This window comes from Hibiscus syriacus, unplaced genomic scaffold (genome assembly GCF_006381635.1).
Source record: "Hibiscus syriacus cultivar Baekdansim isolate YM2019G1 unplaced genomic scaffold, ASM638163v2 tig00000773_pilon, whole genome shotgun sequence".
In the NCBI taxonomy this organism is placed as follows: Eukaryota; Viridiplantae; Streptophyta; class Magnoliopsida; order Malvales; family Malvaceae; genus Hibiscus; species Hibiscus syriacus.
Window position 1 is genome coordinate 1,348,084 of NW_024061823.1, and position 27,617 is coordinate 1,375,700.

Genomic DNA, 27,617 nt, shown 5'->3' on the forward strand with positions numbered 1-27,617 from the left:
ATGATGGATGAGTATAGGACTTCAATTACTTTGAGCACCTCCTTTTCCTCTTACATTTCAGAAATTCTTTCATTATTATTGACTGAATTGATCTTTGAGCAATTTGTATTTGACCTACCTTGTAGTTCAAAACTCTCTTTATTTCATGGAGATTTGCCTTCGCAATAAAACTGGATTGACAATCTTTATTCCTGTGAGCAGATATCCTTCACCTTGCCCCCCAATATGGAGCGTGATCCTTGGTTAGGGTTGAATCAGAAGAAAAATAATTTAGGCTCAAATGGGGACAACAAAAGATATATTTTTCTCCTTTTGCGAATGGATAAATGAAAGAATGTCGTTCATCATTTCTTACACAGAAGTTTTTATAAAAAGAGGTATCCCCAGGGGGATGAATATTCAGGATTAACTTTATTTACATGAAATTAATGCATGATATAATTATTTAAATCAATCCCTCTTCTTTTTCTTCTTCTTACTTTAAGCATGCCCCAATTACTCAATATTCTCTTTGATAAGTTGGTCCATGATGCCCTATCTTGTCTCTTCTTGCAGGATAATTGAAAGTTTAGTACTTTTGAAGTATTTCAATTTCATTGGCATGACAGTTTTGTATTTGGAATGACAAAGGTGTGACTTTTGAAGTCATGTATATGGTGGAAGGTAGTGTTATAAACAAATCAACTCTACCCGAGAAGATGAACATATGGATTTGATGTATCAAAATCATGTAGAGGCATTACTTCAAAGTCTCAGATAAATGTAAATGTATCAAAAAAATGTATCAACTGATGAAATGATCTCTTCATAATTATGATGCCCCAGTATTCCTAGAATGTTGGGTGTGTAATCGGACCAGAGTCTTTGTCCTTATTTGCCCCCCATTTGTTTTATCATTTCTCTTATTCGGGCTCATTTGGATGATTACTCAGACGCACCAATCTCTATTTCTTTCTTAGCATCTTTTTGATCAGATCTCATCTCCTCATTTATCAGTTAGAAGTTGGGCTCAAAACGATTCTCATTGGTGACAATAACTTTGTCCTAGCTCTGAACACATATTGCAGCTATGATTGGCGTAGTATTCGTCAGGTTCTCTAAACTACCCAAAGTCTCATCTGTCCTCAGGAAGTCTGATATAGGTGTTTGAAATGTTTTCATTGTGGCATCTTCCCAGTTTATTTTTAAACCTATGGGCCAATTTCATATTACATCCATGGGAGTTTTTTTGCTTCAATTTTCTTTCCCATTTTATTGCACCCGATATTTTTCACATGATTTGATCGCATTAGTCTCTGTTGAGGCAACGATTTCTGAGCATTGAATCTTAACCCCTGCTTCTAACTTATACTTTTGAATTGCTTGCTCTAAAGGATCTTGAAACTTTCCCTCAAGATTACTAGGAACCTTGGTTGAACAATCTGGAGTTCCAGTCTGGTTTATCCAAGGAAACTCCTTATAGGCCCACTTCTCATTCGGAGGCCACTGTGGTTAGACATATCGTGGAGCATTTTTTAATGCAATTTTTTACCTGAAAAGTGGAAGGGAGGAAATTGAAAACCCTGCACATTCTTTTTCTTCTTTATCATCCTTTGACCCTTTTCTATACCCCTTTTCTCTAAGTAAAGCTTATATCTCATAAGGTTATCTTTATCTCTCATCACTTCTTCATTCATTGTTGATCTAGTGGGACCCTTTACGACCATATATGATTTTTGGAACTGGCTTGATCACATGTCACTATTATTTCTACTTCACCATTGACATTCATAATCCCACTCAAATCTTCTTTTACAACATGATCCTCTAAGGGTTTCTCTCAATGTATCACAACATTCACTATATCCATCAATTTGGTCATTTGTTCTTTTGAATCATATTGAAACTTTTTTGCTTGATCATTCATCTCGTGTTGGGTCTTTATGAGTTGCTCTTGGAGTTTCTCGATTCTACCAACCCTTGCTAAAATTTCATTCATGGCTCTTATCTTTCTCTAGAAGACCAATTTAGCTTTAATTTGATTTAGAAAATTCTATCATGGAATTCTCCACGGATTATTCCCATATTTTTTTAGATTAAATGCATGTAAAATAGTTTGAAACTAAAAAAAATGCAAATGCATGATGTAAGATTGAAACTATAAATGTAACTATGCAAAGATGCAAATGCAAAAATGTGAATGTAAAATAAAAATGCAAATGCAACGAAGGTGTTGATTCCAAACTAATTGTCATAAAACAACTTCCAAAAAATACACAATGTACCAATATACTGAGGCAAATGGAAATCACGTCACACTGCTCGACTTCTTCAATTTTGATCAAATATACTAGGAAACAATCTTCTTTTATCCTTAACTTGATGGAAAATTCCAACGCTTTGACTTCTTTTTCAGAAACACATTTGTTGAGCGATCATATGCGATTGACATCATCCATTGTCTCGTGTTAGTTATCGCTATTGCTTTATGGCCTCAAACATATTATTTCTTTTTGGCTAATTCTATCAACATCGTCGTAGCACCATCATTTGAGCTTCATGTATTCCATCTTGATGTACCTCATCAGTTGCTTCTTGGAGCACCCTTCTAGACCGATGATGCATTTTTGTAGTTCTATTCTACCTCTTAGAGTGACATTTTTCGTATTGAAAGCCTTTTAATGAGACTATTAACTCGAGAATCAATACCTTCTATGACATGACATGTATGAAACATGTGTTAATTCCAAGGTAATTATCCTAGAACAAATTTCAAAGAACTCACAATGTCCTAATATGTTAAAGTAGATAAAAATAATATCTACCCCTTCATGTGGCGTTGTCATTTTAAAAGCTTTCTAAATAAGATAAATAACTCGAGTATTAACAACATCTTTATACACAAAATAAAGCAATAGGACAAAGGAAAAAAATGTTAGCAAAAATAATAATCAAAGAGAGGAAATATGTGTTAGTGAAATATGAAAAGATTAAATTCAACTGATAAATAAACCATAAAATACAGTAAATAAAACACACATAGGAAAATAAAACCCTAATCGTATAATTTCTAGTTCTCTTAAAGTATCTGCATGGCTCTAGAGAGATAGGCTTGCTACATTCTCTATATGAGGTTAGGTTCTAGAAGTAAAGGTACTCGAATTGTCCTTGTCGATGCCTCCTTAGACGAGCCAAACCCTCTATCCTCACCCATTATAGGCTTAAGCGAATCAAGTTCAATTCGAGAGGGCACATTTCCCTATGTCTGACACGGAGAATAAATCCTCACGAAGACATAAGGTATATGAACCCCGAAAATTACTTGCTAGGTTTAAAAAGGACAATAAATTCTCACAAAGACGTCACTTTCACTCCCACTTAAAAGGGAAAATAGCTCGAATATAGAGCTTATGTTTTATGCAATGCAAACAAAAGAAATCAATATAAACTTTAATATACAAAAAAAATTAAAGAAATCAAACAAATCACAAATTAAATAAAATTGAATTCTCAATTTATGACTATAGAGACAATATATAATCAATTTAGGCTTGACCTTTATAGTCCCCAGTGGAGTCGCCTAGCTGTCGTAATCGATTTTCGCCCGGGCACGAATTTCATGGCAGAAAAGCAAGTAATTAAATGGTTTTCAGTAAAATGTTTGGAGTCGCCATCGACCTTTTGGATTAGGTAGGTTTAATACCTAAAAATCACGTTTTTAAAAGAGATTTTAAGAAAACATCATTTAAAATATAAACTAGTCTACGTATCTCAATTTATGACTATAGAGACAATATATAATCAATTTAGGCTTGACCTTTATAGTCCCCAGTGGAGTCGCCTAGCTGTCGTAATCGATTTTCGCCCGGGCACGAATTTTCATGGCAGAAAAGCAAGTAATTAAATGGTTTTCAGTAAAATGTTTTGGAGTCGCCATCGACCTTTTGGATTAGGTAGGTTTAATACCTAAAAATCACGTTTTAAAAGAGATTTTAAGAAAACATCATTTAAAATATAAACTAGTCTACGTATAGCCAGAAATTCATTCTTTTTAGTAATAAAAAAGGGATTCATGGTCGATTACGTTTGGGGAAGGATTAACACCCCACAACGCCCAAAATTGGTACACATTAATTATAAATTGTCTCTAGTAATAGAAATCTAAGAATTCGAATATAAATTTAAATTACGATCCTATTATTCCAGATTCAATCGCATAATTTTATTTAACAGAAAATTCTAAGAAAAAATAAAAATATTCTAATATTTCCAATTGAAGAGAAAATAATCCCTAAATTACTTTAGGATGAATATTTCTCTTTCCAACTGAAATAATAAGAATGTGATAATTGTTCCCAATAAATCATTTTAAAATAATTTGATACAACAAAAACTAAAGTAAGTATATATATAGGTTTTTATAAGTAGATATTTATTTATATTAAAATATCAGAATATGACATCTAGTTACTTTAAGACGGTCCGTTCTTAATATTTAAAAATAAATAAATACTAACCTTTAACCCAAATATGAAATCAGTCAAGTTATGCTTATGAGTCTTTAATAAATATTCATGTGACTAAAATGAAATGAACAAAAAATAAAGCGCAATAGTTAAAAGACTAAAATTAAAGTATTAAAAAAATGTAAAGCAAAAATAGAAAATAAAAGTAATGAAATTAAATAACTAAAATTAAATAAATAAAAAATAAATGGCATAAATTGAAATATAAAGTAAAGGACTAAAATAAAATATATCAGAAGATTAAAAGATAGAATTAAAATGACTAAAATATAATAAAGTAAAGCATAGAGATCAAAATAAAAAAAATAACAGTGAGTAGATTATAAATAAAAAATAGCGACCAAAATAAAAGAAAATAAAAAATAATAGCTAATTTCGAAATAATAAAAAAAGAAATTATGGGACTAAAGTGTAAATATTTGCATAAATTGGAGGGATTATTTCGTGATTTTCCCTATTTTAAGTGACACAAATATAATGATAAGTTAAAAGTTTAGGGGGCTCTATGCAATTCAACCCTAGGTTACTGACTAGGATGTAAATAGACTCCTAAATTTTGATGAATTAAAGATAATTAACTCCTAAACTAGTGACTAAAATGAAAAATACTCTGAAATTATGGGGACCATTTAGCGATTAACCATAAAATAGTCTAATAAAGCAAGAAACTCCCAAAAAAACTAGGGACCTTATGCATGGTTTTTCCAAAACATTAAAATGAAAACCTCCTTTTACTCTTCCAGAAACACGTGAAGACCAAAATAACTCTCCTTTCTCTTTCATTTTTTCTTCTTCCTCAATGGCCGAGAAGGCCATCTCTTCCACGACGTCGCCGTGGCCAACCCCTCACCGACCACTGGGCCTCGACCAGCTAAGTAAAAAATGACCCCTTTTTCTTTTCCAAAGCCCGGCCGAGAGGCGACCTATGCTCTGACGACTAAGGTAACAAAACTCTCCTTCATTTCTCTTTATTTCAAAAAAAAATAAAAAATAAAAAAAGTTGTTGGAAAAGAAATGAATCTTTGGAAATGGTTTCTTGTTTTAACTGTTGTATTTCGAATAATGGGGAAAAGTTACAATTGTTTTTCTTGAAAAAAAACATCCACCATGTCTCCTTATAATCTTTCTTTGAGTTTTTATAACCTTGGTTTTACATGTGTAAGATAAAAGAAAAATTGAAAATACATATGATGATTTTTGTGTTGTTTCTTTCTTGTTGGTGGGGAGCTGAAATCGGGACACGGAGCAAGGGAGGCCACGGATGGAGCTGGGGTGTTGGCAGCTGCTGAGTGGAGCGGAGAACCAGCTGTCGTTGGTGGAAGATGCTGGAACGTGGACGTGGAGGGGGCAGTTGTTCCTACTGGAAACTGTTAAAACATGGACAAAGGGCAAACATGGGTTGTTGTCGGCGTGGAGTGGAAGCTGCTGGAATGCTAAGGTAAAAAATGGTGATTACATAATTCATTTGTTGTATATCGATAATATTGCGATCAAATCATTACTTATGAAACTTCAATAAGGAAAATAGCAATTTACTCAAATTTTAGTGACTATTTGTATGATTTACCCTAATTTCATTTTCTTCAATCAATTTTAACATAGATCAATCGCTGGCATGATCCAAGTGGACATTTTTCACATTTCAAATGGTTACTTATACTTCTAGATCCCACTTCTAGATGACTTTGACTCTGCCGAGACCTTGTTTACACGCCTTGGAGGTCACTTCAGGAAAATGGGAAAAAGAAAAGGTCGAAATACTGATAGAGATGCTTATGTGGGTAACCTCCATGATTAGATAATACTGTTTACTTTGGTCCAAATTGCCAACCAGATTCCTGTCATTTTCGTTTTTCTTTCCTTATTTTTACGCTGTGGAAAGTCCGAACCTCTTGTTCATCTCCTCCTATATTAATCCTCACAATTAGTTGAAACATAACAATCTCCCTGAATCACCAAAACCATAAAAAAAAATCATATCTTTATATTCTTTTTTTTCTCTAAGTCTTGAAGATGATGAAAGAGGTGGGACACAAGCAAAACTGGGGTGAAGTGGCACCATCCCTTCTCATTAATCCCACAAAACCTTCAACTTGCCCAAGGCTAGAGACCATTCCTGAAGAAGGGTTTGAGAATCATGCAGATTTTTCCCAAAAATTAATGGTTCTTCTTCCGCAGGTGTTGGCTGTATATGTATTGCTAAACAAGGATCACTCTTTGTGCTTCAGAAGGGTTACGAGGGAAACAAAACAGTGGGTTTAGTGTTGATGATCTTTTAATGTTATGGCTTTCTTTGCTCGTGAGATCGATGCTCTAAAGGTTTAAGAGTTTTGAGTTGATGATAAGAAGCCTGGGAAATGGAAGAAGCTCTATACTAAAGAGAGATTAATGTTGAATAATTTTATGGCATTGTAGCATGTGAGAATATGAGATGCATGGGCCATGTATTTTGAGTAATTGCTCTTTGTAATGTTAAAACTTTGTAAATATCAATCCAACATCTATTTTGAATGTTCAATTTTGTCCTTTAGAATTACTTGCTTAAATTTCTAAGGATATATGATTAAAAGGTTCAAGAACTGAATGTCAATATTGGTATCATCCACTAAAATTTTCTCTTCTCTGTTTTTCCCCGGTTCTAATTGCATTCAACCACCTGCAAACTAATCTATTTGACAACTCTGGCATAGATTAGGATAAAATAACTCTTCTTTTTAGGGTACAAAAATAAAATTGAATGAACAATTATTGAATTCAGCTAAATCACTTTTTTATTTAGTTTTTTTCCCTCTCTCATTTTCGTTTCTTTAATTCAATCCATTTTGTCATTGATCAATTACTGGCATGATCTATTGGGACACTTTCGCATTTCAAATGGTTACTTAAGTACATCTAGATGGTTTTGACTATGTCTAGACCTTGTTTACACGCCTTAGAGGTCACTTCAAGTTGCAAATAATCTCAATGGACTCCACGTATCTTATTTGTTACAATTTTGATTGCCAAACTAACTTGAAGACTAAACTATTGTAACACACATTATGTTAGGTTTTATTAGGTTTTAATGACATGAAAATCTTATTGCCCTTCATAAGCTCAAAACCCTAACCCTTGATTCTCAAGTGAAACATGTAGTAAGCTTTGATGACTTGGAAATCAAAATTGTATATATATATATATATATATATATATTAATTGTATTATTATTTTTTAGGTATGCTATGTAGGTAAATATATTATTTGATGTATATAGGTCTAGATTCTATTTTAATTAATTTGCATGATATCCTTTTAAATTAATTGACTTGAATCAAAATAAATTGACTAAGAGCAATATACGATCATTTTAATATTGTCGTAAAGTGACTGTCTTAATGTAGAAGAAAGTTACTCTCCATAATTTTAAAATGAAAGTTTATCCAATTTAGTGACACAAATTAAATAGATTTCATTGTTAAAATTCGGGGATTGAGAAAAATACAATGTTCTTTTAATTAAATTCATTTAGAAAAGACTGTTAGATCAAATATAAGGTCTCATATTGAGATATTTAAATAATTGAACATCCTTATTCTCAATAAATATCGGTAAAGTAAATAATTAATTCCTTGTTTGTCATATTTTTATTTGTTTTACTTTTGCATGTGTTTTCCGATAAATTTTCAAAACAATAATGTTCGAATCGACATTGAGAATAGTAATATATTTTCTTTTCGGTGTGAGTGATAAATGACTGCTTTAAGGTATGAGAGGTAATTTATTCTCGATTGGAAACCATTAGATATTATCGTTTTCATTCGAATCGCTATGTAATTTTAAGACGAAATAGTAATATCCCTTTATTTCAATTGGGGTAATAAGTGATAGTTTTAATGCACAAAAGGTCATTTATTCTCGATTGAAAATAATTAGATATTATCATTTTCACTATTAAAATTATTTTGGGTGTTATTATTTTGAATTTGATAGCTAAATTTAGAATGGAATTTTAATATTTCTTTATTTCGATTGGAGTAAAAATCGATTGCTTTAAGGTATGGGAGATTGATTCTTCTCGATAGGAAATAATTAAATATTATTATCTTTCATCCAAAATTCTAAAGAATATTACTTTAGGGGATCTTAAATTAAATTAGACTCGAAATTGTAAATTTCATTGCAAAAACAATTAATTAATCGACTAGGTACCAATTTAGGGCGTTGTGGGGGTGCTAATCCTTCCCCCACACGTAATCGACTCACGAACTCAAATTTTGGTAATGCAGACCGCAAGTTTGTCATTTTAATTAAACTTAATATTTTATTAAAATGGAAATTTTATTTTTGGGTGCCCAATCACACCCTAATCAAAGATTGGTGGCGACTCCTTGAACCACGTTTTTATCATTAATCAATCATTCCAAAGAATTATTTTCGAAATGAGACCCCTTTTTTCCCCCGAGAAAATATAATTTCGACAACTTGGCGACTCCGCTGGGGACCTTTTTTTAGAAAGTCAGGCCGATGGTCGATTAATTAATTGTCTTTGTAAATGAAAATTATAAATTCGTTCTAATTTGGTTTTTGATCAGTTGTTTGGTTTTAAATAAACTTTTGTTTGCATTTGGATTTGCATTTTGATTAACCACTAAATAGTTGTACTGGTGTGTTTGCTAATGTTTTTAGATTAATTGTGTATTTTAAAAGAATTTGGGAATTGATTTGAGTGTTTTGTGATGTGTGATTTTCGCTTTTCCTTACACACTGCACAATTGCATTTTCATAACATGAGCTAAAACCCCGCTCTGTCCAATTTAAGTAAGAGGGAGAAACTACTCCCTCGTATGGTTTTCACCTCTGCATGGGATAGTGAATCGCTCTTGGAGCTCATGCCTTATGGTCCACATGATGGTATGCACCTCCACACGGACATAAGAAGGTGTGTTCTCTCGAATTAAACTCGATCCCCAAAAACCTGTGATAGGCCAATATTAAGGGTTCGGTAGCCCAAGGGGGCACCGACAAGGACAATTCGAGAACCTATTACTTTAGAACCCAACCCAAAATATAATGAACTTAGAACCCTAACCTAGGTAGAGTCTAACCCAAACCTTAAGAGTCCCGTGAGAAGGGTACAAAAGGAAAAGTTTTTTGAGTCATTTAATTTCGATTTTCTGAATAAATTTATGCGAACTAAAAATCATGCAGTTAGGTTTATTTTTCTCGAATAAGCATGTGAACTAGACATCATGAGGTTTGGTTTTTAATTTTCAAACTAAGCATGTGGGTAGAAATCATGTTTGAGTAGGATCTATTAAAGCATGATTGGGTAGCCAGCATGTGGGGTAGGTTTTATCGATAAATTGTATTATGTTCGATTAATTCATTTATGATTACTAACATGTAACACCTCTAAGCCGTATGTGACCCGAATACAAATCTGATGTGCCACATTGACATTTCAAATCATGGATAATTAACAAATAAGAACAAATTAAATTTTTACTCATAAATGAAAGGTGAAAACCCTTAATTTAAAATAAAATAATGAAATTCACATTTATACTTACATAAAAGCTTTAATAATTTACATAAGTGTAAAAGTATCAGTTTACAAAAATAAATCAGAGCATTTCAAATTAAACAGTAGTACATGCCAACAGCTTACAAACTTTCAAAAATAAAACCTACATTTAATTTGTATTGATCTGATCTGCATGAGAGTATGATATCCTCAACACTTCAACCTGCAGATTTCATCAACCCTACGCGCGAGGAATTCACACGCTAAGTCGATGACTTAGTGAGGCAAAACTAAAGAGTGCTAAACTTTATTGATTAAATCTTTATTCATTTTATTGTACATTTCATAATAAATTCCAAACTATTTTCCATAACAAGATGGTATACTTATATATATTCTTCATTTTATATAACTTTGTTTCCAAAAGCCCAACGTATACTACTAAGAACTCTAGGTATTTGATTACATTGAGGTTGTGCACTAATGTTGTCACCACAGCTCGTAATTTACACCGAAGTGCCACATAATTGTCCCGAATGACCACATAATTGTCCCAAAGAACCACATAGAACCCTCGACTCTTGGCATGCCAACTATACCTCTAATACTTATACATATACCTTGGTCTTTTAACCACATAATTATTTATCATTCATTATTCAAAGTATCTCTTATTCACATATGCACTTTCACATTGGGTCTTTTCAGATACACATTCTCAAAGATCACATTTCTATAAACATATACACATAATCATAAAACATAGCTTACATAATATAATTTAAGTAAAACAGTGTAAAATATAAAAAAAGAAATTCAAAGGTTTTCGATCGAAAACACTGAGGTTGGCTTATCGCAAGCCTTCCTCAAATCTAATACGAAACTGAGAAGTTGAACTCACATTTGCCTCACTGCAGTCATAAATGAAGTCCTTAATACTTTCGATTGAAACTTATAATGTCGAGCTGAACAGAAGTTGATTATGTTCAACAACTACACAAAATAATCGAAAATCAATATCGTACTTCGAATCACTTATATCCAATCATAATAACTTATGCTGAAAGAAACACTTAATGTCTTATTTAATACTTAGTAGTATCGGTACTACCACTACAATACATATACTTCCCTTCAATGGTATCGATACCCCCTTTGGTACCGATACAATTTTAACATTCTGGAAATTTGTCTCGAAAATGGTATCGATACCATACCCTTGTTATCGATACTCCCAACTCAGTATCGATACCTTACTCAACCAGTACTGATACTACTCTTCAAATTCATCTGATTTTTCCTTGAAGTATCAGTATTGTTCTTCCAGTATTGATACTCCACGCCCAAAATTGTCATTTTCAATTCAAAAATCAACCAAAATTTTCCTAACTCTCTTACTTTTATCCATCATTAATCCTTTAAACTCAACCTTATACATCCAAACCAACTGGTCTTCATTCACTACTCTTAAACATACAAAATCTCACTACAACTCTTACATCTAAAAATCACATCATGATTTCAACCAAGTTCCTAATCATTTCTATTAATTCTAATGCTTTAGTTTGATCATTGACAAATCAAATATGTTAATAAAACTCCAAAAACTACACCATATTAACAATTCATTTCAAAACCCATTTTACAAATCCCTTTCTAATTCACTCCTCTTGTTGTTTTACTCCTATACAAGCTTTCATTTCTTACCTTTTTGGTCATCGACCTGTCGTTTGAGATGTTACAAATCTCCCCTTAAGAAAATTCGTCCTAGAATTTTCATTGCACAAAGAGGTGGGATATTTTTTCCTTATATCTTCTTCATGCTCCCATGTAGCTTCTTCTACTTTATGGTTTGTCCAAAGAACCTTAACTAGAGGAATCGTCTTATTCCTTAACAGCTTAATTTCATACACTAGAATCTGCACCGGTTCTTTCTCGTAAGTCAGGTCAGATTGAACTTCTATCACATCTGGAGTTAGGATATGTGCAGGATCTGATCGATATCGCTGAATCATAGATATATGAAAAACATTATGGATCTTTTCCATCTCTGGGGGTAACGCTAATTAATATGTCACTGGTCCAATTCTTTTCAAAACTTCATAGGGTCCAATGAACCTAGGACCGAGTTTTCCTCTACACCCAAAACGAGGTACTTTCTTCTAAGGATATACTTTTAAGAACACTTTGTCTACTATTTGAAATTCAATTTCTTTTCTCTTCAAATCTGCATATGATTTTTGTATGTCTGATGCCACTTTAAGGTTATGCTAAATCACCTGAACCTTTTCTTTAACTTCTTTAATCAAGTCTGGTCCATGAACTTCCCGATCTTTTAATTCGTACCAATTAAGTGATGTCATGCATTTCCTTTCATACAATGCTTCATACGTTGCTATCTTGATGCTTGATTGATAATTGTTATTATATGCAAATTTAACAAGCGGTAAATACTTTTCCCACGATCCAACAAAATCGATCACACACGCTCTCAACATATCTTCTAGAATCTAAATCGCTCGCTCTGATTGTCCATCAAATTGAGGATGAAAAGCAATGCTAAAACTTAGTGGGGTACCCAAAGCTCCTTGCAAAGACTTCCAAAATCTCGAAGTAAATCTGGGATCTCTATCAGAAACTATTGAAATTGGAACACCATGAAGTCGCACTATCTCCTTGATATACAATTCAACATGGTTATCCATATAGAAATTCGTTTGGATAGAAATGAAATACGCAGTCTTTGTAAGGAGATCCACGTTTACCCAAATCGAATATCTGTTACAATAATCTTGAAGGCACTTGTTGTTCAGCTTTTACCTATTGACAATTAAGGCACTTTGATACAAACTTCGTAATGTTTTTTTTCATGTTTGGCCACCAAAGATGCTCTTTCAAATCTTGATACATCTTGTTTCCTCCTGGGTGAATAGTTAATGGACTAAAATGTTCTTCATACAAGATCTCTCTTCTCAACTCATCACCATTAGGAACACAAACTCGATTTTTGAAATATAAACACTCATTCGACCATACATCAAAGTCCTTGAGTTCACCCTTATCTAATTACTCAAACCAAACTAAACACTTATCATCATTCTTTTGTAACTCATTAATCCGCTCTGACACCATTATCCTTTAACATGATTCGGGTATCCAAACTACGCAAAGAAACAAAAGTCTTCCGACTAAGAGCGTCAGCTACTATATTGGCTTTCTCGAGATAATAATATATAATTACATCATAGTCTTTAAGTAACTCCATCCATCTTCTTTGCCATAAATTTAGCTCATTTTACGACAACAAATACTTCAAACTTTTGTGATCGATGAAAATGTAGCAACGTTCACTATATAAATAGTGGTGCCAAATTTTCAATACGAAGACCACCGCTGCCAACTCAAGGTCATGCGTTGGATAATTCTTTTCATAAGGCTTAAATTGTCTTGAAGCATAAGCAACTACATTTCCATCTTGCATTAAAACACATCCCAAACCATTATGGGAAGTGTCGCTAAAAATTATAAAATCATTGTTTGATTTTGGTTGCACTAACACCGGAGCTTCTGTCAAAACTTTCTTTAATGCTTCAAAACTCTTTTGACAATCAACAGTCTAATCAAAAGACACACCCTTTCTTAACAATTTGGTTAAAGGAAAAGATATCATCGAAAAGTTTTTTACAAACCTTCGATAATAACCTACGAGACCGAAGAAACTCCAAACTTCTGACACATTCTTCAGGATTTCCCACTCTAAAACAACTTTAACTTTCTGAGGATCTACCCAAATTCCCTCTGTATAAACCACGTGTCCAAGGAATACCACTTCAGTTAGCCAAAACTCGCATTTAGATAACTTTGCATAAAGCTTCTTATCTTGTAACGTTTGAAAAACCACACGAATATGGCATCATGCTCCTCCTTTGATTTAGAATACACTAAAATGCCATCAATAAAAATGACCACAAACTGATCAAGGTACGGTTGGAAAACTCTGTTCATCAGATTCATAAACACTGCAGGTGCATTAGTTAACCCAAATGGCATTACTACAAATTCATAATGACCATATTGAGTTCTAAACGCCATTTTTGGAACATCTTTTTCTTGAATCTTTAACTGATGATACCCTGAGTGTAAATCAAATTTTGAAAACATGACAACCCCTTTGAGTTGATCAAATAAATCATCGATCTTTGGAAGAGGATGCTTGTTCTTTATGGTCACCTTATTAAGTTGTCGATAATCAATACAAAGGTGCATTGAATTGTCTTTCTTCTTTACAAATAACACTGGAGCACCCCCACGATGACACACTAGGTTTGATAAATCCCTTATCTAAAAGCTCCTATAACTGAATATTTAACTCTTTCAATTCTTTTGGGTTATCCTGTAAGGAGCCATTGAAATCGATGTTGATTCTGACATCACTTCAATTTGAAATTCAACCTCCCTATCTAGAGGTAAACCAGGTAATTCTTTCGGAAATATTGCTGGAAACTCTCTAACTGTCAAAATATCTTCAAGCTTCATTTCCTTTGCTCTAGTATTAATTATATTAGCAATATACGCTTGGCATCCTTGTAGTATTAACTTCTTAACCCATCATTGATATCACATTAGCTAAGGAATTTATTCTCTCGCTGACCCCACTAACCTCCAATCCATAAAGACTTGTTAACATAGCTCGCTTAAGTCGACAATCCACGTTGGCATGATAATGATAAAGTCAATCCATACTTAGGATAACCTCGAACTCATCAAAGGGTAATTTTATTAGATTAGTAAGGATCCCTGAATCCATATGGGAAACCCTCGACCAACCTATCTCACCTAAGCACTATGTCCTAATAGATTAGTCACAATCACCTTGCTACGAATAAGTTCTAATGAAATTATCAAGTCTTTTACCAGTTTACTACTAACATAAGAATAATTCGATCCCGGATCAATAAGAACTAAAACGGAGTTACCAACTATCTAAAAAGTACCTGCAATGATTTTAGGATCATCATAATCTTCATTGGTCTTTAAATTATACACTCGAGTGATGGAGCACACTTCAGGTTAAACGGTCGACTCATATTGATTCATTCCTCTACCTCAACCTCTACTTTTCATAGGTGTAGCAGTGGATCATTCTGTTTGAGCAGGCTCTCCCATCATTAGTGAAAAGTCTCAAATAAAGTGTCATGTCTCTCCGTATTTAAAACAAGTTCTGGAGACTCTTCGGCATACACCACTATGATGTTTCCCACAGTGCTAACATTGATTTGGTTTATCCACTCTAGACTCCACTGAGTGAGTTTGTCTGGCTCTTCCCGGATTAGATCCTCTACCTGAGGATGCTGTAGATTTTGCTCTAGTCTGAGGTCGAGAACTCGAACCTCTACTTTTCTTTGATTGGGAGGCACTAGACGACACACTAGATCTCTTATTCCATTGTGTTCTTTTCTCCACAAACCTCTCGTTTTGAGCTCGCTCTAGAGCTTTAGCTCTGTTCACTACATCTTAGAATGAAGAGAGGTTGAGTGCCAACATCAATTCTTTTAATCGAGGTCGTAAACCCTCCAAAAACCAATCACATTATTCATTCTCTATAGGGACTAACTCTGCCACAAATTGACTCATCTTGTTGAATTCGCACTCAAAATCATATACTGTGTGATTCCCTTGCTTTAAGCTCATAAATTCTTGCTTCATCTGCCAAATGAACTGATCCCCGATGTATTTGTTCTTAAACTCTTCCAAAAAGAATGACCAAGTCACCTGGTCCCTAGAAGCTCGCATTATCACATTAGACCACCATATTCTGGCTTGACCTCTTAGGAACGAAACTAAACCATCCAATTTCTCCATTTTAGAACAATGAAGATTCTCTAGCATTATCTTAAGGTCATTGAGCCACATATCGAAAACAACTGGACCTTTCTTAGCTTCTGCTCTAAATTCATGTGCTCCTAGGCTCTCAGCTCCTTAGGAACATTCATCTTAAGGGCTGGGGGAGCATACGGTTAGAAACGCGTCAGAATCGCGTCCAACGTCTGGAAGAAGGTCTCCTGATCTTACACAGACACTCCCTGATGTGCCTGTTCCTCACCCTACCTACTCGGGGCAGGAGAATTACTACTTTCTTCTATTCTATCTCCCTCTCCACTTCGAAAGCCCTCAAAATCTAACATCTAAGAAGATCAATTCACTAATTTATTAGCAAGGATAGCATACTAATCACCTTATCAGTTCATTAAGACTTAATTAAAAGTTGACATGTATATTTTTTAAAACAAAAACGACTTTATTTCGAACTTAAAACCAATTAAACCATAGCTCTGATACCATTAAATGTAACACCCCTGACCCGTATCCGACCCGAATACGAATTTGAGGTGTCACAATGACTTTTTAAATCATGGATAATTAACAAATAAGAACAAATTAAATTTTTATTCATAAACGAAAGGTCAAAACCCTTAATTTAAAATAAGATAATAAAATTCACATTCATATTTAAATAAAAGCTTTAACAATTTACATAAGTACAAAAGTATCAATTTACAAAAATAGATCAGAGCATTTGAAATTAAACAGGTAGTACATGCCAACAACTTACAAACCTTTAAAAATAAAACCTACATTCAATTTGTATTGATTTGATCTGCACGTGAGTATGTTATCCTCAACACTTTAACCTTATGATTTCTTCAACCCTATGCGTGAAGAAATCACACGCTAAGTCGATAACTTAGAGAGGCAAAACTAAAGAGTGCTAAACTTTATAGAGTAAATTTTTATTCATTTTATTGATAAATTTCATAATAAATTCCAAACTATTTTTCATAACAAGATGGTATACTTATATATATTCTTCATTTTATATACCTTTGTTTCCAAATGCCCAACGTATACTACTGAGAACTCTAGGTATTTGAGTACATTGAGGTTGTGCACTAATGCTGTCACCACAGCTCGTAATTTGCACTGAAGTGCCACATAATTGTCCCGAAGGACCACATAAGTTTACACCGTTTGCACCGAAGTGCCACATAATTATCCCGAAGGGCCACATAATTGTCCCGAATGACCACATAGAACCCTCGACTCTTGGCATGCCAACTATACCTCTAATCCTAATACATATACATTGGGCTTTTAACCACATAATTATTTATCTTTCATTATTCAATGTATCTCTTATTCACATATGCACTTTCACATTGGGCCTTTTCGGATACACATTTTCAAAGATGACATTTCCATAATCATATACACAAATCATAAAACATAGCTTTTATAATATAATTTAAGTATAACATAAAATAAATTGAAAGGTTTTCGATCAAAAACACTGAAGTTTGCTTATCGCAAGCCTTCTTTAAATCTAATACAAAACCGAGAAGTTGCACTCATCTTTGCCTAACTGCAGTCCTAAAAGAAGTCCTTAATACTTTTGATCAAAACTTATAATGTCGAGCTGAACGGAAGTTGATTATGGTCAACAAATACACAAAGCAATCGAAAATCAATATCAAAAACCAATCATAATAACTTACGCTGAAAGAAACATTTAATTTCTCATTTCATACTTAGTAATATAAGTACTACCACTACAGTACCGATACTTCCTTTCAATGGTATCGATACCCCCTTTGGTACCGATACCATTTTTATATTTTGGAAATTTGTCTCGAAAATGGTATTGATACCATACCCTTGGTATCGATACTCCCAAATCAGAATCGATACCTTACTCAACCAGTACCGATACTACTCTTCAAATTCAACTGATTTTGCCTTGAAGTATCGGTAATATTCTTCCATTTCCGATACTCCACGCCCATCATTTTCATTTTCAATTCAAAAATCAACTAAAATCTTCCTAACTCTCTTATTTTTATCCCTCATTAAGCCTTTAAACTCAACCTTATACATCCAAACCAACTGGTCTTCATTTACTACTATTAAACATACAAAATCTCACTACAACTCTTACATCTAAAAATCACATCATGATTTCAACCAAGTTCTTAATCATTTCTGCTTTAGTTTGATCATTGACAAGTCAAATATCTCAATAAAACTCCAAAAACTACATCATATTAACAATTCATTTTAAAACCCATTTCAAAAATCACGTTCTAATTAACTCCTATTGTTGTTTTACTCCTATACAAGCTTTCCTTAAGCTTATATAACACCCAAGGAATAAGAACCAACTTAAATATTCAAGATACAAAAAGCTAGAACTCAAATCACCTTTGAAATAGAGCTAACGGCAAAATGAATAAGGAGAGAAAATATAAAGCTTCCAGATAATTCTTCTTATCCAAACATTTGTGTTAAATATATCACCTTAATTGAATTTTTAATTCATTTCAGTCAAAAGACTTCTTTGCCCTTATAATCTTCCATCTTTTCTAAAAAGCCTTGAACATAATTTCCAAAATTAATCCTTGAAGTTTTCAACTTAATCTAATTTAAATACTAACTTTGTATTTCTTATCTTTTTGGTCACCGACCTGACATTTGGGATGTTACATAAACAATTTTCTCTTGTCCTTTTGTTTAATTTTGTTACCATTTTTGCATTGCATCATTCATTCCATGGTGTTAACCCTTGACCGATGTTCATATAGAAGGCTAGTAATATGGAACGAATGATTCAAAAGAGGTAGAAAAAGATGCAGATGTTCTGAGATGATCTGAGTAGTCCCAGCTAACAAATGGGGTAGTTTGCAGATTGGCTCAGATTTGACTAAGCACACACATCAAAGACCGTCAAAATGACCTGATCACTAGCGACCTATAACATGCTCAGAGAGTCTTATTATTTGGTTAACCTGTCACGTGAAGTTGACATTGTAAGCGAATGATTGGAGCCCGAGACTAAAGAAGCTCAGAGGATTATAGATTTACTGGGACCCATCTAGCAATTAGGAGAGATAGCTCATATTTATCTATGATATGTTAAAGCCCTGTAACCGAACTTTGTTTATAATATAAAAAGTTTTTCTAAGGAATTGTTCTAGAAAGAACACCTTGCATTGCATTGCATTGCATCAATATCGCATTTACTTTTCGCATTGTATTTTATTCATTAATAGTCATCTTTTTTCATATTCATTAATAAAGTACCAATATTAATAAAATGATACTGTCGCAGAATTTCTAAGAGCCAATTAAAGTTACCCGGGGTGTGTATCTAGAATGATCGAAAGCGATGAATGAAATATTAGCACATGTTAGTAGGATCGAGAGAATCTAAGAGCAACTCATAAAGACCCAACAAGAAATGATTGATGAAGGAAGAAAGTTTTGAGTTGAGTCCAAAGAACAGATGTTCAAGTTCATGAGCATGATGAATATAGTAATATATGGGGATAAATCGTTATAGGACCCTATTATGTAAGAAAATATGAAGATTTTGAGTGAGAATCCGAATATTAGTAGTGTAGCCAATGTAGTGACAGCAAAGGATCAAGAACTTGTCAAGGAATCTGGTAATCCAAGTTAACTCCAAAAATTGGGTATGATTCAAGAAAATGTGACAGAGATCATGCGTGGAAAAGCAAAAGTTGAGGGTGAAACGTCTAACACGAAAGTTAAGCCTGACTCAAAGAAGAGAGGCATATACAAGGTTCAAATGCCAGCAAAAAAGGCTAAAAAGAACAGAAAGAAAAAGAAGAAGATACCTCTTGTTCCGATTCCAATCTCATATTCGGACTTGTTACCCTTTCTCTTCGAAAGTGGCCTCCTAACACCTATTCCTCCAAGGCCTAATACTTATTTACGTCCAGATTGGAAAGGTGTCAAAAATTCATACGGCTATCATTCTGGAGAGTTTAGCCACTCTACGGAAAGTTGTATGATCATGGGATTAAACGTTTAAAACCTCATCACAGAAGGGTTGTTATGCTTTAAAAATGGAAAATCTAAGATCTCCGAAAGCTCAAAACTTGTCGATGAAGGGAGATCTGCAGACCAATGTCTCTTCCAAGACATTAGTCAAAAGATAAACTGTCAAAACAAATATCTCAATGATCAGTCACAAGGTCTTCAAGATGGTCATAATAATGGCAAGGAGAAAGTGAGGTTAAAAGAGCTTTTGTACAACATGTTATATCCCAAGTTGCTCCAAGCCCAGTTGATTGCTCCACGTCTGGCTAAGCCTTTTCTTCCCCCTTATCCGAGTTAGTATAATGAGAAAGTTTCTTGTGAATATCACGCCGGAGCTAAGGACATTCCATCGAGAATTGTAGCAACTTCAAGCGACAAGTCCAAGATCTTTTGGCTCATGAAGTTATAGAGGTGGATAGTAACTATCAGTCTGTTTCAGTCAAACAATTGAGAGTCAGCCCTCAGAATGGATTTGATGGGGTCGAAACGAATGAAATGCATACAGAAGATGACGTAAAAAGATAAAAGAACAAAATCAAGGAAAATGAGGTATGCGAGGTAGAGATAAAGGATCCAACTCTCGAGACCTCTCTGACACTAAAAAAGGAGATAAAGGTGGGAAATGACGAGAAAGAAAATAAAGGAGAGGTAATCTGAGACTAACCGCAAAACATGTCTTGGGAAAATACGACCCTCAAGGTTTTTTAAGTACCCATTTCCATCTTATAATCCCTTTAATAAAGAGTTAATACCTCACTCCAAGGCCTTTAAGGGTAAAGACTAGCCCGTCTGCTTATGGCTATGACCAGAATAGTGCTTGCGATTTTCATCTAGGGGCATTGGGCCATTACACTGACATGTGCATACCATTGTTGGAAGAGATAGAAAGGCTCGTTAACAAGGGAGTCCTGACCAGAGAAATGATCGAGAAATGGGGAGTAAATGAGGGTAATGACTCTAATTCAGCTGGGCGCCCACCATTCTAGGAGAAATAGGGCATTCTGGTTGAACAAGTGAAGGTCGTGCTCTACCGCAATCACATTTTCCATTTGCAGCATCTTGTTTGAACTTGTTTTTGTACTTTCTCATCTTTCTTTTTGTAAGGATACTTGAATGAATTTATGCTACTTTAAAGATGTTGAGCATTGAATCAAATTTGCAATCTTGAAATTCTTTTAATATCAACTGAATTAAAAACTCTTTAAATGATTTGATTTATAAATCTTTGACAAAGTGAGAAGATTGAAAACTGATAAAACAAAGACTCTAGACCTTTCCCCAGAAGATACACTCGAACACCATATTATTCTCTTGCAGGGACCAAGCAAGTCTTTTCTCCGCATGAAGAGATGATTAAAGGCTTAGCAATCACGTATGTAAGGATGTGGACAAAATGGGAAATCTTGCACATGAGATTGCAAAGTAGATTGGGTTCTACTTTTGTTGATGGCATTCAATGATGATCATGATCTTCACAGATAGAATAGTAAAGTAGGTGAATCTAGTTTAGGTCAGTTGCTTGGAAATTGAACTCTAAGAATGAGATTTTCTGACTTTTAATAACATCTCGACTATAACAGATTCTTCTTGACAAAATTAAGAAATTGAATCTGTATACCCATAATGTAATTATTTATGTATACAATAAAGCTTGAGCTATCCCTCTAGAGCAATTGGTTAAACGCCCCAATTTTATGGATAAGATTCAGCTAGCCCGATAAAGGTGATTATAATATATATACAATAAAGCTGAATTAAGCTAGCCAAAATATGGCAAATTAAATCAAATTTACTAAATAAGAAGTTTTGGTAAAAATGGACTAAGGGAGTTAATGAACACCTGTTATAGTCAATTGCACACGAGCACTCAGGAATTTCATTTTTAGATTGATATTTATGCACTGCCTTTTTTAGAGAAGTCTACAAAGCTTGAACAAATGGACGAATTCAGAGAACTAAAATAAAAGTGTTCTAAAAGGCTTAGCAATTGAATATGCTAGCTGCGTCATTTTGTCTGTATCCACTTAATATGCCAAGCTGAGAAAGAAGGACATGTCACAAGGTTCACATGGGCGTATAAACAAATAAGGATGTCTCAATGTCTGAAACCTTAGAAAATAAGAAAGCCAACACATCAATTTTGATACTTGTCAAAGAGCTATAACTTTAAAATATTAAAGAGCAGTTGATTCTTTTGATATTCTATGAACTCATATTTGCAATTTGATTGTGAGCCTGAATTAAGGGGCAATTCTTTACAAAATTCTTTCATTCTTTGATTTCTAAAATAAAATAAAAGAGAAAAACATTTTCAAACATGACAGTCACAAATGCGAAAATTCTTTAGAGTAGCGGAACAAGTCTGCCCCGATTCAATCTTCCCTGAGTAACAGCGGAATATATCAACTCCTATGGATCTATATTCCCTTCAGAAGAAGCAGGACATATCTTTTTTCTTTCACGATTTGATATTCCATGAGTGACGGCGGAACAAGTCTGCCCCCATTCAATCTTCCCTGAGTGACAGCGGAATGAATCAACATGCCCAGATATGATATTCTCTGAGTGACCGCGGTGCAAATCCCTTATCATATTTTAAACCATAAAGTTGACATGACAAAAAAAACATCGTCTCTTCGTCTTTTCCATATTCTTGTTGACACAATAATAGGCAAAGAGGGGCAAATGCCGACACTCATTTTTCGTCCCAAAGTTTAATTATTGTTATTATTATATATTATTATTATTATTAATATTATTATCCCGTTTTATTTTTTAGATCCAAATACAATAGGCTCAATCGAACCCCAATTATAAAGGGTCATCTGACCCAAACCCGGAGCCCATCAAGATTCAGACCCAAAGGCCCAGCAAGGAACCGACCCGATTCAAGTAACCCGTACCCGATCTAACAAGCAATCTGGCCCAAACACGGATTCTGCCAACACTACCAACACCATGTTGCTGCCTCACCTCTACACCACCAACCGAACACTACCAGCATCCTATCCCCTGAAACAATCATCACCCCATCACCAAAATACCAAGCAATGTCAGAAAATATTATGAGATAATACCTACTGTAAATTTGGGGTTATATAAGCCCGAAAAATCAATGTAAAAGGGGCTCCATTTTGGTTTTTTCCGAAAACACGAAAAGCAATAATATCAAAGGATTTGAGGTATTTTTCGATTTTATTTTTTTTCTTTGAATTTGCAGTAGATTTGAAAATAAAAATATATATAAATTCAAATCAAAGCTTGCATGTAATAAAAATAGGGGAAAAGGGTTAGATCTCTTACCTTAGGAGGGGTTCGAACCAAGGTCGGTTCATCGTCGTCAGAGACTAGAGGGAGTTGAACAGTCGAGTGGGTTTTGTGGTTGTTTAGGGTCATTTTAGGGTGTTTTAGCTTAGGATTTAGGCTTAGGGAGTAAGATCTAAAGATTTCGAGTGTTTTGGGAAAATTTGAAGATTTCGACCACTGTGTGTGTCGGTTGGAGCGTCGGCTGGACGACGCGTAGGGCGACCGACAGTGGGTCGGCCGAAACCAGTTGAGAGAGAAGAGGTCTCCTCTCTCTCCCTCTTTTTTGGTTTAGTGTTCAAATGAAAATAAAAACAAATAAGTGGTATATATAGACAAATTTTTGGGTAAAATCACTCTTAAGTCCCCCAACATTCGGCGTGTTTTTGCAAAATAATCACTGTAGGGACCAATTTCATAATTTAACCATTTAAGTTTATGCTTTATATTTTTTAGTTTAATTGTTTTTTAGTCTCCCTAACTTTAGCTTGTTTTTGTATGTTAGTCACTTGTAGGGACTTTTTTTGTGATTTACCCATTTTTATGCATGTTATATGTTTTTAGTGATATTTTCGTTATTGTCCCAAATACTTCTGCAATATTTTACATATTGGTCACTAATTTATTTCCATACGTGGTAACTAATTGATTGATTGATTTAAATTTAGCTCTTTTTTATTAAATGATTGTTTATTATTTTCTTTCCTCTCTTAATTGTTGTAATATCCATAAAATTAGTGTTGCCAATGTATTATATATTTTTTATTTCCCTAAATTCAGCCCTATGTTTCCTATTCTCTCTTTATTTTTGTTTCCTTGTTTAATTCATTTTTTTGTTTTTGTCCCGATTTATTTTTTTATTTTTATTTGTATATTAAATATTTTCATTATGTATTAAATTCCTTTTAAATAATTTTTGATTAAATATTTGTTTGATTTTTATTATACATTTTAAGTACGTTTCTTGTATTATGCCTAAATTTCATGATATATTAGTGTGTATATATTACGTATATATAAGTTATGTTTTTATTCCCATATTTATGGTTTTACGTGTATATATGTCGTAAATACATATTTCACATATATTTTTGTTTATCATATTTCACGCGTGTACCAAGTAATATATGTATATCTATATTTAATATATTTGAGCCTTTACACATTTTTTTTGTTGGTTCTATACATATACATATATATATTATTTTTTAGGTATGCTATGTAGGTAAATATATTATTTGATGTATATCGGTCTAGATTTTATTTTAATTAATTTGCATGATGTCATTTTAAATCGATTGACTCGAATCAAAATAAATTGACTAAGGGCAATATTCGATCATTTTAATATTGTCGTAAAGTGATTGTCTTAACGTATAAGAAAGTTACACTCGATAATTTTTAAATGAAAGTTTATCCAATTTAGTGACACGAATTAAATCGATTTCATTGTTAAAATTCGGGGATTGAGAAAAATACAATGTTCTTTTAATTAAATTCATCGAGAAAAGACTGTTAGAGCAAATCTAATGTTTCGTCTCAAGATATTTAAATAATTGAACATCATTATTCTCATTAAATATCGGTAAAGTAAATGATTAATTCCTTATTTGTCATATTTTTATTTGTTTTACTTTTACATGTGTTTTCCGATAAATTTTCAAAACAATAATGTTCTAATCGACATTGAGAATAGTAATATCTTTTATGTTCGGTGTGAGTGATAAATGACTGCTTTAAGGTATGAGAGGTCATTTATTCTCGATTGGAAACCATTAGATATTATCGTTTTCATTCGAATCGCTATGTAATTTTAAGATGATATAGTAATATCCATTTATTTCAATTGGGGTAATAAATGATTGTTTTAATGCACAAAAGTTCATTTATTCTCGATTGAAATAATTAGATATTATCATTTTCACTCTTAAGATTATTTTGGGTGTTATTATTTTGAATATGATAGTGAAATTTAGAATGTAATTTTAATATTTCTTTATTTCGATTGGAGTAAGAATCGATTGCTTTAAGGTATGAGAGATCGATTCTTCTCAATAGAAAATAATTAAATATTATTATCTTTCATCCAAAATTCCAAAGAATGTTATTTTAGGGGATCTTAAATTAAATTAGACTCGAACTTGTAAATTTCATTGCAAAAATAATTAATTAATCGACTATGTATCAATTTATGGAGTTTTGGGGTGCTAATCTTTCCCCACACGTAATCAACTCACGAACTCAAATTTTGGTAACGCAGACCACAAGTTTGTCGTTTTATTTAAAAATAATATTTTATTAAAATGACAAATTTATTTTTTGGTGCTCAATCACACTCTAATCAAAGATTAATGACGACTCCTCAAACCACGTTTTTATCATTAATAGTTTGTTCCAAAGAATTATTTTCAAAATGAGGCCCTCTTTTCCCCTCGGGAAAAACTCTGTTTCGACAAAAATAAATTGAACCCTCCGATAACCTTAGCCGACAAAAGAAAACTCTGACCCATCATGCAAAATGACCCTCAAATAGGATCCAAAAGTGCATGAGGAATGAAACCTCGAACGACAAAAAAACGAGAGGAAATCAGTCCCCAACCCACAAAGACAATATTAGCGAAAAGGGAAAAGAAGGATTGTAAAGGGCAGAGCGACACCGGAGCCGTCGGGAGAAGGACCTCCAAAGAAAATGTTGAAAGAAGTTTTCAGACCTATATTTTCAAAATCATGGAGATTCCTATTTTGTTTCTTTCAAAACGCTTTGAAACTTGAAAATAATAAATTTCAAACCGTGTTGAAATTTGTGGGGTTCTTGGGTCCATAATCTTTGATTATAATTTGATCATATAGTTATGGTGATTTGATGATGGATGGAATGGTCTATGGACTACAAGTCTATAACCAAATATAGTATGATATTTTACCTACGAATTGACTTACTAAGATGTATATCTAGATTATAGATTCCTCTATTGTATAAATTCGAGAAAATCAAGAATTGGACGAAGTAAACCTTTGTGTTTTATGATGCGTTAAAAACAAAAATTTACACATCAAACTAGAAAGTCAAATTATTCACACATGAACTGATCTAGAATTCGAGAAAATGTGCATTGAATGTCGGACATTGTATGTACATAAACACTCTTTAATACCCTTGTCGTATTTTTATTCAATCATTGTGTCAATCTACTTTTCAATTTGTTAGCCACCTCAAGTGAATCACATTCAATAATGACTTTCTTTGAACCCTTTCGAACTAACAAACAATAAGGCATGGATCATTGCGTGTGCTTCTACAAACTCGACCGAGTAACATCAGTATTTTGTTATTCCAGTAACAAGAGTTAACAACCGAGTAACTCATTTGTTGTATATCGATAATATTTGTGATCAAATCATTACTTATGAAATATCAATAAAGAAAAGAACAATTTACTCAAATTTTAATGACTATTTGTATGATTTGCTCTAATTTCATTTTCTTCGATCAATTTTAACATAGATCAATCGCTGGCATGATCCAAGTGGATATTTTTCACATGTCAAATGGTTATACTTCTAGATGGCTTTGACTCTGTCGAGACCTTGTTTACACGCCTTGGAGGTCACTTCAGGAAAATGGGAAAAAGAAAAGGTCGAAATACTGATAGAGATGCTTACGTGGGTTAACCTCCATGATTAGATAATACTGTTTACTTTGGTCTAAATTGCCAACCAGCTTCCTGTCATTTTCGTTTTTCTTTCCTCATTTTACGCTGTGGAAAGTCCGAACCTCTTGTTCATCTCCTCCTATATAAATCCTCACAATTATTTGAAACATAACAATCTCCCTGAATCACCAAAACCATAAAAAAAATCATATCTTTATTATCTTTTTTTTCCCCCAAGTCTTGAAGATGATGAAAGAGGTGGGATACAAACAAAACTGGGGTGAAGCGGCACCATCCCTTCTCATTAATCCCAAAAAACCTTCAACTTGTCCAAGGTTAGAGACCATTCCGGAAGAAGGGTTTGAGAATCATGCAGATTTTTCCCAGAAATTAATGGCTCTTCTTCCCCAGGTGTTGGCTGTACATGTATTGCTAAACAAGAAACACTCTTTGTGCCTGAGAAGGGATACGAGGGAAACAAAACAGTGGGTTTCGTGTTGATGATCTTTCAATTTTATGGGTTTCTTTGCTCGTGAAATCGATGCTCTAAAAATTTAAGAGTTTTGAGTTGATGATAAGAAGCCTGGAAAATGGAAGAAGCTCTATACTAAAGAGAGAGTAATGTTGAATAAGTTTATGGCATTGTAACATGTGAGAATATGAGATGGATGGGCCATGTATTTTGAGTAATTGGTCTTCGTAATGTTAAAACTTTGTAAATATCAATCCAACATCTATTTTGAATGTTCAATTTTG

At 33.5% G+C, this 27,617-nt stretch overlaps 1 long non-coding RNA gene across 1 annotated transcript in view; it reads right to left on the reverse strand.

Moving 5' to 3' along the window:
* Positions 1–452: 452 nt before the first annotated feature.
* The window catches only part of LOC120217720, a 28,001-nt gene continuing 836 nt past the window's right edge, over positions 453–27,617 (reverse strand). Inside the window, exons 2-3 of the long non-coding RNA XR_005525176.1 lie at positions 12,183–12,193; positions 453–462 (exon numbers count right to left, since the gene is read on the reverse strand). This is a non-coding gene — a long non-coding RNA (uncharacterized LOC120217720). The remainder of the gene's footprint in view (positions 463–12,182; positions 12,194–27,617) is intronic.